Raw genomic sequence first — 14,280 nt, forward strand, 5'->3', positions numbered from 1 at the left:
CAACTTTAAAAGAGATCTTAATATGCAGTATATTGGTATCATATTACAGTTTAAACAAGGCTATAACGACCAAACAGGCTTACAATGAATTCATGGTTATAACATAGTAATTTTCATTCCCCTCAAGGCTTCTAATAAATATATATAATATGTGCATAATGAATTATGCTTAATAATATAACAAAATGATTTTGTTGGTCCCTAGAGGTCCGTTTTAAATGTGTTTTACGGTAGAACTATCCTTAATTTCCTTTAGATGATGTTATCCTATCTTTCAGTGATAAACAGCCACCTCTATAAGCCAATCCTTTCTATCACTGGTGAGTACTTAAATTCCTCAGCAAGTTTTCACTTTATGGTTTTTTTTAAACTATTAAACAGTCTTGCCATAGAAAATAAATGCCCAGTCTTTCAGTATGTACATCAGATTAGATAGACCTATGTCAAAATTTAACTATATTTCACACAGTCGATTAAATAAGAAAAAAATATGTGCAAAATATAATGTGTATATATATATATATATATATATAATGGAAGTAAAAAATGTAGTATGTCCTTGTAATAGAAAACAAATCTGTGTTCCTAAGTCCAAAACCCGCTGCTTCAGTCACTCTGCAACAGAATTGTATATGTTTTTATGGAAGGATATGAAAATTCCCATGGAGAAATTTCTGAATATTTTCTTCGGTTTGGAAAGTATAGTTTATGTAATGGTATTGTTACACATCGTATGAAATTGGTATGTGTGATGACTAGAGCAATGTGTTGACTATCATCTTCATCAGACATATCGTATTATATTATTAATACTATTTATGTAACAATACCATTACATATTCCATGAAGAAGGATCCAGGTGTCCCAGAGGAATGAGCCTTCTCTGCTTTATGGTCCATACCCATTATAGAAATCTAGGTAGATTCTGGGCCATGTCAAAATCTCAAATGGAAAGGATATGGTGATAACAGTTTTACAGATGCATTAATCAACAGCTTGTATTAATATGCAAATCAAGGCATTTATTAAATTAATCTGGTCTTGTATCTTGTTCACTCTTTAATTATTGAAAGATTTATTTGAAAAAAGCATAAAGTGTAAGAACATACACTGCAATCATCAATCTTGTTTCTCCCTTTTACAGAAAAAAATAATGTATTTACATAAGGCAAACGTGTTTCAATCATTATTTTGACATACAGGAATGAGTCATATATTCATAGATTTTGGTTTTCGAACCACAGTACTTTCAACTTTTTAGAGGCAATAAAGTCATATATATTCAACTCTGAAATTTTATTAAAAGGTGGAAGGTAGAAAGAAAATATTGTACATGTGGATATTTTCATGGCATAACATTTTCATGATATCTTCATTGGTGGATATTTTCATGGGTGATATTTTCATGGGTGGATATTTTCATGGGTGGATATTTTCATGATATTTCCTTGGTGGATATTTTCATGTGTGATATTTTCTTGGGTGGATATTTTCATATTTCAATGGATGGATATTTTCAGGAATATTTTCATTGATTGACATTTTCATGTTTCATTGGGTGAATAATTTCATCAGTAGATATTCTCATGATAATTTCATGGGTGGGAATTTTCATGGATATTTTCATGGGTGGATATTTTTGTTATGTCAGTTTTAAAATCGTTTTAAAATCGTTTTATATTAATTTAACTCTATATCTATAGTTGACTATACAAAAATTATTCAGATAGAGTAATAAAAGCAGAAATACAATAAACATACCTATTTTGTTGCAATCAAGTTTTAGCAGATAAGACTGATTTTGAACGAGTTAAACTTAGAACAATAATGACTTTGCGATTCCCAATCAATATCGCAACAAAGAAGTACATTAAAACAAGACAACAACGCATATTTTAGTGCAAAGTTTATAGCTCGAAAAAAAATATTATTGCAGCTAAATATATATATACAATCACAATAAATTTTAATTTCTACATCTTGAACAATTAAAATCATTTACCACACAAAAAAAAACTATTAATGAATATGTAAAGCATAGATGTGCATGACAATTCAAAATAAATTACAGCCAATGAAATCAAGAACTAATATGATATCTAATTGATTTGTTCACGAAAAGGGGTTCAAGCATTGTTCAGGAAGAAACCCGAACGAACTGGTGGGGTTAGAAAGTAGAACAGGTTACTTAAGGAAGGAGAAAGGATTAAATTGATCAATAGTTATAAAAAGACCAGACAAGTCAAGGAGTCTGTATTTAAACTTGTTATAGTACTCTATAGAAAATTTTCTGAAGGATTATATAATTTTTATAGAGATATAGAAGTTATAGATTTTTTCGTCAAAAGTCAATTCGGAAGTATAAAAATTGAATTTCAATGCACTAGACAATCACAAGATTAGACAAATCAACAATACTTTAATTGTATAGTTACACTTTAGTAAGAGGAGTGGAAAGATGTATAGCCAAACCAGGGTTCTATCCAGGAACCTCTATACACTAGCTGTCTGCCCAACCGATTGAGCTTCATGATGGTTAGCGATTGTTCATGTCTAGAAGGTCTTTTTGGCTTCATATAAGCAATTCTCCAGATAGATCAAGTCTACAATTTATGTTTTGTATACAGAATTGAGTCCCACTACACAAATGTATTAAAAATATAAGGTATTACAAAACCAAATTCAACAATATTAACAAAATTGAATTTGACAAAATAATACATTACCAAACTCTAATTTAACAAAATAAGATATTAACGAAACGTCTATGTATGAAATTGTATACCGATGCACTAATAAGCTGATGGACTGCTACACAAATTCTAATAAGAAGTACGCTGTATCCATCTTCAGGACTTTAGACGATTCTTCGCTGACAGAGAACATGTCATCCACAGAATCAGATGGTTAATCTAATATGGAGCTGTATCCTACAAGCCCCAACTACTAACGCATATCCAAGGAGGCGATGTCTTCTGAGAGCCAAAAGACTGATCCTGAACAAAAAATTACCTTAGCAAAGACATACAAGTCCACGCAGTCTTTGGATTTTTGCAGGCAATCAACAAAGTCCTGCACCAAAGACGTATATGCAATCACCACTCTCCACCAGAAACAATAAGAGTTTCTCATGAAACTGTCCTCGGATCCCCACTGCTCGATATTCTCATCCCTGATCGTCTACCTTCACTGAACGAGTTCCTCATGAAACTGTCCTCGGAACCTCACCGCTCCCAATTCTCATCACTGATCGCCTAGCTTCACTGAACGAGTTCCTCATGAAACTGTCCTCGGAACCTCACCGCTCCCAATTCTCATCGCTTGTCGTCTGCCTTCACATGTAACATTCACTCATCGTATTTCTACCCATAAACTATTTTCAGAGCTACCAGGACGGGAATTCATTTTAAAGACAATGTTTCAGTTGCACGTCTAAAAGGACGATCGCTGGAATGGTTAAATTGGTTTAAGACGTTACAGAAGGGAAAGCACACGTTTAATGGAGAAACGATATTAAAGAAGTGTTGGTTGAGAAACGATATTAAAGAAGTGTTGGAAATCAAGCAGATGGAGAAGAAGAGAAGGAGGGGCTTTGTCTTTGTGGTTAAGTGTGCTAAAAGAAATCTAACCCTTGGAGAAATGGGATTACGTTGTCCTTCGTCAGTAGAATGTGATCGAGGATTTCTTGTAACATTGTCTTCGACAGTTCACGTAGACCAGGCCAGACGTTTGACAATAAAAAAGAAAACACGACACGAACTGATTGCTGTGTCCCAGAAATGAACTTTAATGCAATGCATGGAACAGAAGTAGGAGTTGGTGGCTTTTCCACAAATGGCTTAAGCTTTCGATGGGAAGATGAGAAAAATGTCAAAACCGAAAAACCAAAGACTTATGAAAACCTTCAATACCGTTTTTCCTTTGTGAAAAAAACACATTTTAGGTTTATATTCAGGTAAATCTGGGGATATTTCCAATGCCTATAAATCAGTATGCATCTTACTGTTGTTTTCAACACAGAAAAAACAATCGAAACAATTCGAATAACATGTCTTGCACCAAATAACCCTACCGTTCTGCTTACTAGCGACAATAGCATAAACAACTATACATGTGCTATTTGCCTGGTTGAAGCATAGATTTTTTCTTTTTCTTTTATTTTAGGATGCAAATGATGGCTGTAAATTATCACAGGAATATACCGGACATGTAGACGTTCAATCGATGCCAATAATACATTGAATCGTACTAACCAGTGTTACGGTATTAAGACATCATAGATACAAGCTGTTGAATTCCTATGAGTCATTCCTACGAATCTGCTGATTTTGCCAGGACGTGTCACGTTATTACAAAACTATGACAAATAGACCAAAGACGCAAGTGGTTGTGTGGGAGTGTCTTCAATCCAGGCGACAAAAGTTTAAATGATACTGTTCACATTTTGAATTCACATGAATATCTTTGAATCTTTTTTTTTTCATTTTTAAATCATGTTAAACTTCCTGACGATGCTTCATCTGTACCTTTAGGGGAATAATCGTTTCAGGAAGGTGTTGGATATTATGTCGCTATCATTACAACGTTCTTTATGGGAAAGACTCTAAGTTTTGTTGCCTTAGAAGAGAGCACTGTTGCTTTGGGAAAGAAGGGGTTGTGTTGCCTTTATTTTAGCATTGCGTTTGATGAAGACTGGTTTGTGTTGCATTTTAATTGAGGCAATTTCTTTGAAAGTTTTGATTTACCTTTGAGGAAGACGTCGGGTTTTGTTGCCGTTAGTTGAGCGTTGTATTTAAGGAATACTTTGGGTTCTGTTCCATTTGATTACGTGTTACCATTGAGAAAGATTTGGGATTCTGTCGACTTTAGTTTACTTTTGAGGAAAACGTTTGACTATATTGCACTTAATCGAATATTGCCTTTGGGGAGGCTGGGTTGTGTTGCTTTAAGTTGAGCGTTACTGAAGTGCCTTGGAGGAAGATTTTGGGTTCTTTCGTGTTTAGTTGAGTGCATTATCGAAAACCCGCGAGTCGCCACTCTGTCGTTTGACAAACGATAGAGCTTCCGACGATGAGATTAGGGTTGCCCTTGAGGTGTCTTTGACTTATGTTGTCTTTAGTTTAACGTTACTATAGTATCTTGAAGAAAGACTTTGGGTTCTTTTGTGTTTAGTTCAGCGTTGTCCTTGATGATGTCTGAGCTATGTTGCCTTTAGTCGAGCGTTGCCCTTGAGGGTGTCTGAGCTATGTTGCCTTTAGTTGAGCGTTGCCCTTGAGGGTGTCTGAGCTATGTTGCCTTTAGTTGAGCGTTGCCCTTGAGGGTGTCTGAGCTATGTTGCCTTTAGTTGAGCGTTGCCCTTGAGGGTGTCTGAGCTATGTTGCCTTTAGTTGAGCGTTGCCCTTGAGGGTGTCTGAGCTATGTTGCCTTTAGTTGAGCGTTGCCCTTGAGGGTGTCTGAGCGTTGCCCTTGAGGGTGTCTGAGCTATGTTGCCTTTAGTTGAGCGTTGCCCTTGAGGGTGTCTTAGCTATGTTGCCTTTAGTTCAGCGTTGCCCTTGAGGGTGTCTGAGCTATGTTGCCTTTAGTTGAGCGTTGCCCTTGAGGGTGTCTGAGCTATATTGCCTTTAGTTGAGCGTTGCCCTTGCAGCGTGTTTGAGTTAAGTTGATTAAACCTGTGGGTTGCGCGTGAATTATCCTAATTGGTGTCCTCTATACATGGTTTAGCAATATTAATTTGGTAGACATTACAAACACTGTCTACAGAGAATAAAACTGAACTTGCTGCAAACTCACAAAAAACTTCTAAAAAAACCAAAATGGAATGAACCTCACTTCTTTATCAAAACTTCTCCTGAAATATCCGACATGTTGATTTGGGATATTTCAAATTTACTGTAAGCGATGATTCAAAATATTCTCCCAGATATTCTAGAACATTTATAGAATTTCGGAATCCTTTTTCAATGGTTTTACGATACTCGTATAATTTAACCTATCAGAAAGTAGGGTCAAATCGTTTCAATAGCACGTCCTATTTGTTTAACAATTAAGAGTTAGTGAAATGCATAATTTAAAATCGATTGGAATTGTGGGGAAAGTAGATTTTATTCTATTTTTTTTACCATTTCTAATTATATTCATTTTTCTATTGGTTTTATTAAATAAAAATTACTGTTCGACAATTTGTTTTTCAAAGTTTTTTAAAAGAAGTTTGCATTTGTTTAAAGTTGAAAGTTTGCCTTGTAACAGCTCGGGTTAATATCTGTGAACACACATTTTATAACTTTTAAATTGGAAGTTAAACAAATATTACAGGTATAGCCCCCACACTTTGTACCGGAAAACAAAGTATGTATTTCTCATGACAAAGGATTTTAATCCTTAAAAAACGAAAACACTATTTTTGGTATTATGTCAACGAAAACATATTCACAAGTACAAACAAACTACGGCAAGGTAAACAATCGCTTCGGCGTTTAACATGTGTTAATATGAAACCTAATACTACAATCTATACACCGAAAATGTAAATTTACTAAAAAAAAACTTGCCTAAATAGCAATCGTAATTTAAGCAATATTGAAAGGAATACGGTAAGACGTTGTGTAAACAGAAAGTTTATTTGGACCCCGTGTTGACTGGTTTTGTATCACCGAGTGAAGAGTGACGGAATTGTTTGTATTTCGACATCTGTTATCAAGAATGGATTGGCTTAAACAAACAACATGTCAGCCGTACAAAATTGATAAACAAATGTTTGTTGCCTGGCCTCAGACAGCGAGGCAGAAAGGTCATCTAGGGACTCGACTACAGTCCGTGTAATAAAAGAAAGTAGTCCCGGGGGAGGTAAAAGCGCGTTCTACACAGAGCTGTTCCATTCCACTCCCCAATCATATCAAAGTTAATTAATGTTTTGTTTATTATATATACACACAATAAACTTACTTTTCAGAAATTTATATAAAAAAAAAATGCCAGATTTCGTCAAACTTTGAACGCCCTAAAAAGGCTATCAGCAACATTATCATGTAAGGTCAATTAAGGTCGACTTCCCTGTGTACAATAAAGGTTTGAGCGTGTGTGTCGACAGTTATCCTCGAAACTCCAGGGGTTACTGTATATAACTGACGATATATCCACCCCTTGACTTTCCCGTAGTAAACCTGATGGCAGTTCAGGAGAAAACATCTGAACCAATCACAGGCCTTCAAAGATTTCCATTCAAGACTACAGAGAGAGTGAAGCCCAATTTCAAATCCACACAGTCAACCACACCAGTGTAACGTTATACGGCTATTTTGATGAACATCAAAGGTCTAAATAACATGTTCTAGTTTCACTATGAGATAGTCCAGGGGTGTATATAACGTCATTTATAGTAACCACTGGAGTATTGAAGATGGCCGACTGTAGAACTATCTCATTCCGAATTTTCTTCCGCTATTCCGTCTTTGCATATTACAGAGTAAGTTCCCTTGCAGGTAAGTATCGATTGTTACGTCATTATTTTTTAGCACAATTCACGTCGTTTTTTCCGAAACGTATGACGTTACGCTCGCAAACACATGACGTCACAATCAATACCTACCCGCAAGTGCAGATAACTCTGTAATATGCAAATTCGGAATAGAAGTCTGGAATTATAGTGTTGTCTCACTGTAGCGTTACTAACACTTAGTCTGGTTTGCTTTGTTTATCGTCATATCAACAGTCGGTCATCTAACGACATGTCAAGTTTAAAAGGTGAAGCAAAACCGGAGTATCTTGAGAAAAAAAACCGACCGACGGAAGTCATGGAGAAAAAATTCAAGCATTTATCACGGAGATACATGCTCAATGCAAAACGCAATTCAGGTCAAAACTGGGATGGCGTCAAAGAAGCATTAGGGAAAGAATAGTAGAAGAGAAAAGAAAAGAAACCGGACGTTGTTGACTTTTATCTTTAGATAAATAGCTGCTTGCCTTTAAAAGTGGTTAGTTTACGACCCTCCCTACGGAAACCGCTATACATTGCTCTTTAATTATCTCACACTTTAGATTTTAGTTCATGTGAACACACTTCTTCGGAAGTCAAACCAAGTTCTATAATAATGTAAATTGTTTATGAATAATACCACGTACATATATATATCTGTCTTCATAAGTGTAGGTGGATACAGGTACAAAATGAAGCCAAGAAGGAAAGGAGTGTGGAATCACATTTCACGCGGACATTCCCCTTCCTTTCACTACACTCTCAAGCTACTTCCCCTTTCACACCTTGTTAAACCCACGCCCTTTGTCACCCAGTCCATTCCCTCAATCCTCTCACTCACACCTGGAGCTTATATATCTTCCGTTTCCCCCCTCTCTCTCTCCCTCTCCTCTCTCTTTCTCTCTTTCTTTCACTCTCACTCTCCCTCTAATCGTTCACTCACTCACTTCGTCCCTCTATATCTGTCATTCACACACTCACTTCGTCCCTCTATATCTGTCATTCACACACTCACTTCGTCCCTCTATATCTGTCATTCACACACTCACTTCGTCCCTTATTATCTGTCATTCACACACTCACTTCGTCCCTCTATATCTGTCATTCACACACTCACTTCGTCCCTCTATATCTGTCATTCACACACTCACTTCGTCCCTCTATATCTGTCATTCACACACTCACTTCGTCCCTCTATATCTGTCATTCACACACTCACTTCGTCCCTCTATATCTGTCATTCACACACTCACTTCGTCCCTCTATATCTGTCATTCACACACTCACTTCGTCCCTCTATATCTGTCATTCACACACTCACTTCGTCCCTCTATATCTGTCATTCACACACTCACTTCGTCCCTCTATATCTGTCATCTGTCATTCACACACTCACTTCGTCCCTCTATATCTGTCATTCACACACTCACTTCGTCCCTCTATATCTGTCATTCACACACTCACTTCGTCCCTCTATATCTGTCATTCACACACTCACTTCGTCCCTCTATATCTGTCATTCACACACTCACTTCGTCCCTCTATATCTGTCATTCACACACTCACTTCGTCCCTCTATATCTGTCATTCACACACTCACTTCGTCCCTCTATATCTGTCATTCACACACTCACTTCGTCCCTCTATATCTGTCATTCACACACTCACTTCGTCCCTCTATATCTGTCATTCACACACTCACTTCGTCCCTCTATATCTGTCATTCACACACTCACTTCGTCCCTCTATATCTGTCATTCACACACTCACTTCGTCCCTCTATATCTGTCATTCACACACTCACTTCGTCCCTCTATATCTGTCATTCACACACTCACTTCGTCCCTCTATATCTGTCATTCACACACTCACTTCGTCCCTCTATATCTGTCATTCACACACTCACTTCGTCCCTCTATATCTGTCATTCACACACTCACTTCGTCCCCTATATCTGTCATTCACACACTCACTTCGTCCCTCTATATCTGTCATTCACACACTCACTTCGTCCCTATATATCTGTCATTCACACACTCACTTCGTCCCTCTATATCTGTCATTCACACACTCACTTCGTCCCTCTATATCTGTCATTCACACACTCACTTCGTCCCTCTATATCTGTCATTCACACACTCACTTCGTCCCCTATATATCTGTCATTCACACACTCATTCGTCCTCTATATCACACACTCACTTCGTCCCTCTATATCTGTCATTCACACACTCACTTCGTCCCTCTATATCTGTCATTCACACACTCACTCACTTCGTCCCTCTATATCTGTCATTCACACACTCACTTCGTCCCTCTATATCTGTCATTCACACACTCACTTCGTCCCTCTATATCTGTCATTCACACACACTCACTTCGTCCCTCTATATCTGTCATTCACACACTCACTTCGTCCCTCTATATCTGTCATTCACACACTCACTTCGTCCCTCTATATCTGTCATTCACACACTCACTTCGTCCCTCTATATCTGTCATTCACACACTCACTTCGTCCCTCTATATCTGTCATTCACACACTCACTTCGTCCCTCTATATCTGTCATTCACACACTCACTTCGTCCCTCTATATCTGTCATTCACACACTCACTCACTTCGTCCCTCTATATCTGTCATTCACACACTCACTTCGTCCCTCTATATCTGTCATTCACACACTCACTTCGTCCCTCTATATCTGTCATTCACACACTCACTTCGTCCCTCTATATCTGTCATTCACACACTCACTTCGTCCCTCTATATCTGTCATTCACACACTCACTTCGTCCCTCTATATCTGTCATTCACACACTCACTCACTTCGTCCCTCTATATCTGTCATTCACACACTCACTTCGTCCCTCTATATCTGTCATTCACACACTCACTTCGTCCCTCTATATCTGTCATTCACACACTCACTTCGTCCCTCTATATCTGTCATTCACACACTCACTTCGTCCCTATATATATCTGTCATTCACACACTCACTTCGTCCCTCTATATCTGTCATTCACACACTCACTTCGTCCCTCTATATCTGTCATTCTCACACTCAATAACGTCACACACTCACTTCGTCCCTCTATATCTGTCATTCACACACTCACTTCGTCCCTCTATATCTGTCATTCACACACTCACTTCGTCCCTCTATATCTGTCATTCACACACTCACTTCGTCCCTCTATATCTGTCATTCACACACTCACTTCGTCCCTCTATATCTGTATTCACATTCACACACATTCACTTCGTCCCTCTATATCTGTCATTCACACACTCACTTCGTCCCTCTATATCTGTCATTCACACACTCACTTCGTCCCTCTATATCTGTCATTCACACACTCACTTCGTCCCCTCTATATCTGTCATTCACACACTCACTTCGTCCCTCTATATCTGTCATTCACACACTCACTTCGTCCCTCTATATCTGTCATTCACACACTCACTTCGTCCCTCTATATCTGTCATTCACACACACTTCGTCCCTCTATATCTGTCATTCACACACTCACTCGTCCCTCTTATCTGTCATTCACACACTCACTTCGTCCCTCTATATCTGTCATTCACACACTCACTTCGTCCCTCTATATCTGTCATTCACACACTCACTTCGTCCCTATCTATATCTGTCATTCACACACTCACTTCGTCCCTCTATATCTGTCATTCACACACTCACTTCGTCCCTCTATATCTGTCATTCACACACTCACTTCGTCCCTCTATATCTGTCATTCACACACTCACTTCGTCCCTCTATATCTGTCATTCACACACTCACTTCGTCCCTCTATATCTGTCATTCACACACTCACTTCGTCCCTCTATATCTGTCATTCACACACTCACTTCGTCCCTCTATATCTGTCATTCACACACTCACTTCGTCCCTCTATATCTGTCATTCACACACTCACTTCGTCCCTCTATATCTGTCATTCACACACTCACTTCGTCCCTCTATATCTGTCATTCACACACTCACTTCGTCCCTCTATATCTGTCATTCACACACTCACTTCGTCCCTCTATATCTGTCATTCACACACTCACTTCGTCCCTCTATATCTGTCATTCACACACTCACTTCGTCCCTCTATATCTGTCATTCACACACTCACTTCGTCCCTATATATCTGTCATTCACACACTCACTTCGTCCCTCTATATCTGTCATTCACACACTCACTTCGTCCCTCTATATCTGTCATTCACACACTCACTTCGTCCCTCTATATCTGTCATTCACACACTCACTTCGTCCCTCTATATCTGTCATTCACACACTCACTTCGTCCCTCTATATCTGTCATTCACACACTCACTTCGTCCCTCTATATCTGTCATTCACACACTCACTTCGTCCCTCTATATCTGTCATTCACACACTCACTTCGTCCCTCTATATCTGTCATTCACACACTCACTTCGTCCCTCTATATCTGTCATTCACACACTCACTTCGTCCCTCTATATCTGTCATTCACACACTCACTTCGTCCCTCTATATCTGTCATTCACACACTCACTTCGTCCCTCTTATATCTGTCATTCACACACTCACTTCGTCCCTCTATATCTGTCATTCACACACTCACTTCGTCCCTCTATATCTGTCATTCACACACTCACTTCGTCCCTCTATATCTGTCATTCACACACTCACTTCGTCCCTCTATATCTGTCATTCACACACTCACTTCGTCCCTCTATATCTGTCATTCACACACTCACTTCGTCCCTCTATATCTGTCATTCACACACTCACTTCGTCCCTCTATATCTGTCATTCACACACTCACTTCGTCCCTCTATATCTGTCATTCACACACTCACTTCGTCCCTCTATATCTGTCATTCACACACTCACTTCGTCCCTCTATATCTGTCATTCACACACTCACTTCGTCCCTCTATATCTGTCATTCACACACTCACTTCGTCCCTCTATATCTGTCATTCACACACTCACTTCGTCCCTCTATATCTGTCATTCACACACTCACTTCGTCCCTCTATATCTGTCATTCACACACTCACTTCGTCCCTCTATATCTGTCATTCACACACTCACTTCGTCCCTCTATATCTGTCATTCACACACTCACTTCGTCCCTCTATATCTGTCATTCACACACTCACTTCGTCCCTCTATATCTGTCATTCACACACTCACTTCGTCCCTCTATATCTGTCATTCACACACTCACTTCGTCCCTCTATATCTGTCATTCACACACTCACTTCGTCCCTCTATATCTGTCATTCACACACTCACTTCGTCCCTCTATATCTGTCATTCACACACTCACTTCGTCCCTCTATATCTGTCATTCACACACTCACTTCGTCCCTCTATATCTGTCATTCACACACTCACTTCGTCCCTCTATATCTGTCATTCACACACTCACTTCGTCCCTCTATATCTGTCATTCACACACTCACTTCGTCCCTCTATATCTGTCATTCACACACTCACTTCGTCCCTCTATATCTGTCATTCACACACACTCACTTCGTCCCTCTATATCTGTCATTCACACACTCACTTCGTCCCTCTATATCTGTCATTCACACACTCACTTCGTCCCTCTATATCTGTCATTCACACACACTCACTTCGTCCCTCCTATATATCTGTCATCCCTCTATATCTGTCATTCACTCACACTCACTTCGTCCCTCTCACTGTCACTTATCTGTCATTCACACACTCACTTCGTCATCACACACATCACTCGTCCATCTATCTTATCTCTGTCATCCCAAACTCACTTCCTCGCTCGTCCCTTTATATCTGTATCATTCACACGGTTTGATAATGTCGTCCCTCTAGGATCTGTAAATCATTCATTATAAACAGTTTTAATGAAATATCAAACCTCATTGTTCTTTGTACCATCAAACATTTACATTTCAAGGATCTACTCTGCTCTCCTAGTTTCACACACACTATATCGTCACTCTATTCTCTCTATACATCTACACGAACTCTTGAACAAACATTCCCTAACATCTAACATGTTCATATTGACTGGTTGTATGAAAAATACCTCATGTATTTGAACTGTCATTAATTAAATACTCTGTTATATGATACTGCGTCGCCACACTGTTACTTACTTTATACATGTAATGAAGTGAAAATTGTCAAGTTGTTTTATTTGGTATTTCCACATGGAAGTCGCTTGGTGGTTGTCACGCGATTAATACGTCAAAGACATTCACAAATTTATAGGTTTTTATATATGAGTTTGCCTTAAAACGTTTTTCTATTTATAATTATTTACATATATATATATGTCATTCACACATATATTGGATATAAGTCAGAATTATCAGCTGTCATGTCTTACCAATAGTATAAAGGATGGCAACTCGTTTATCCATAACGCAATTACTCCTCAGACCTATCTACCTGAAGACTGTATAAGTCTCGTAGTATAATGAATCTATCTAGTACAGTAAATTATCCCTCATCTACAAAATCGGTCGAAGTCCCTAAATTATTCGAGAGTTATTGACATAAAATAACAAGATTAAACTCTAGATAGAAACGGCCATTAAATACTGTATTTTTAAACGGTTGAGAATGCTGAATGAAATCAAGGATTTGTAAATAAATTTATTATAAACAAAAAAAAAGTTGTAAAGAAATATCAACATTTCATTTTATCTTAGATTTGAATAATATATTTTCATTTCAAGGATCTAATCCGCTATGCGTTGAACACTTTATTACCGCTTCAAGGCCCACTACACACCTTTCCGAAACGGCTTTT

This window comes from Argopecten irradians, chromosome 12, assembly GCF_041381155.1.
Source record: "Argopecten irradians isolate NY chromosome 12, Ai_NY, whole genome shotgun sequence".
Classification (NCBI taxonomy): Eukaryota; Metazoa; Mollusca; class Bivalvia; order Pectinida; family Pectinidae; genus Argopecten; species Argopecten irradians.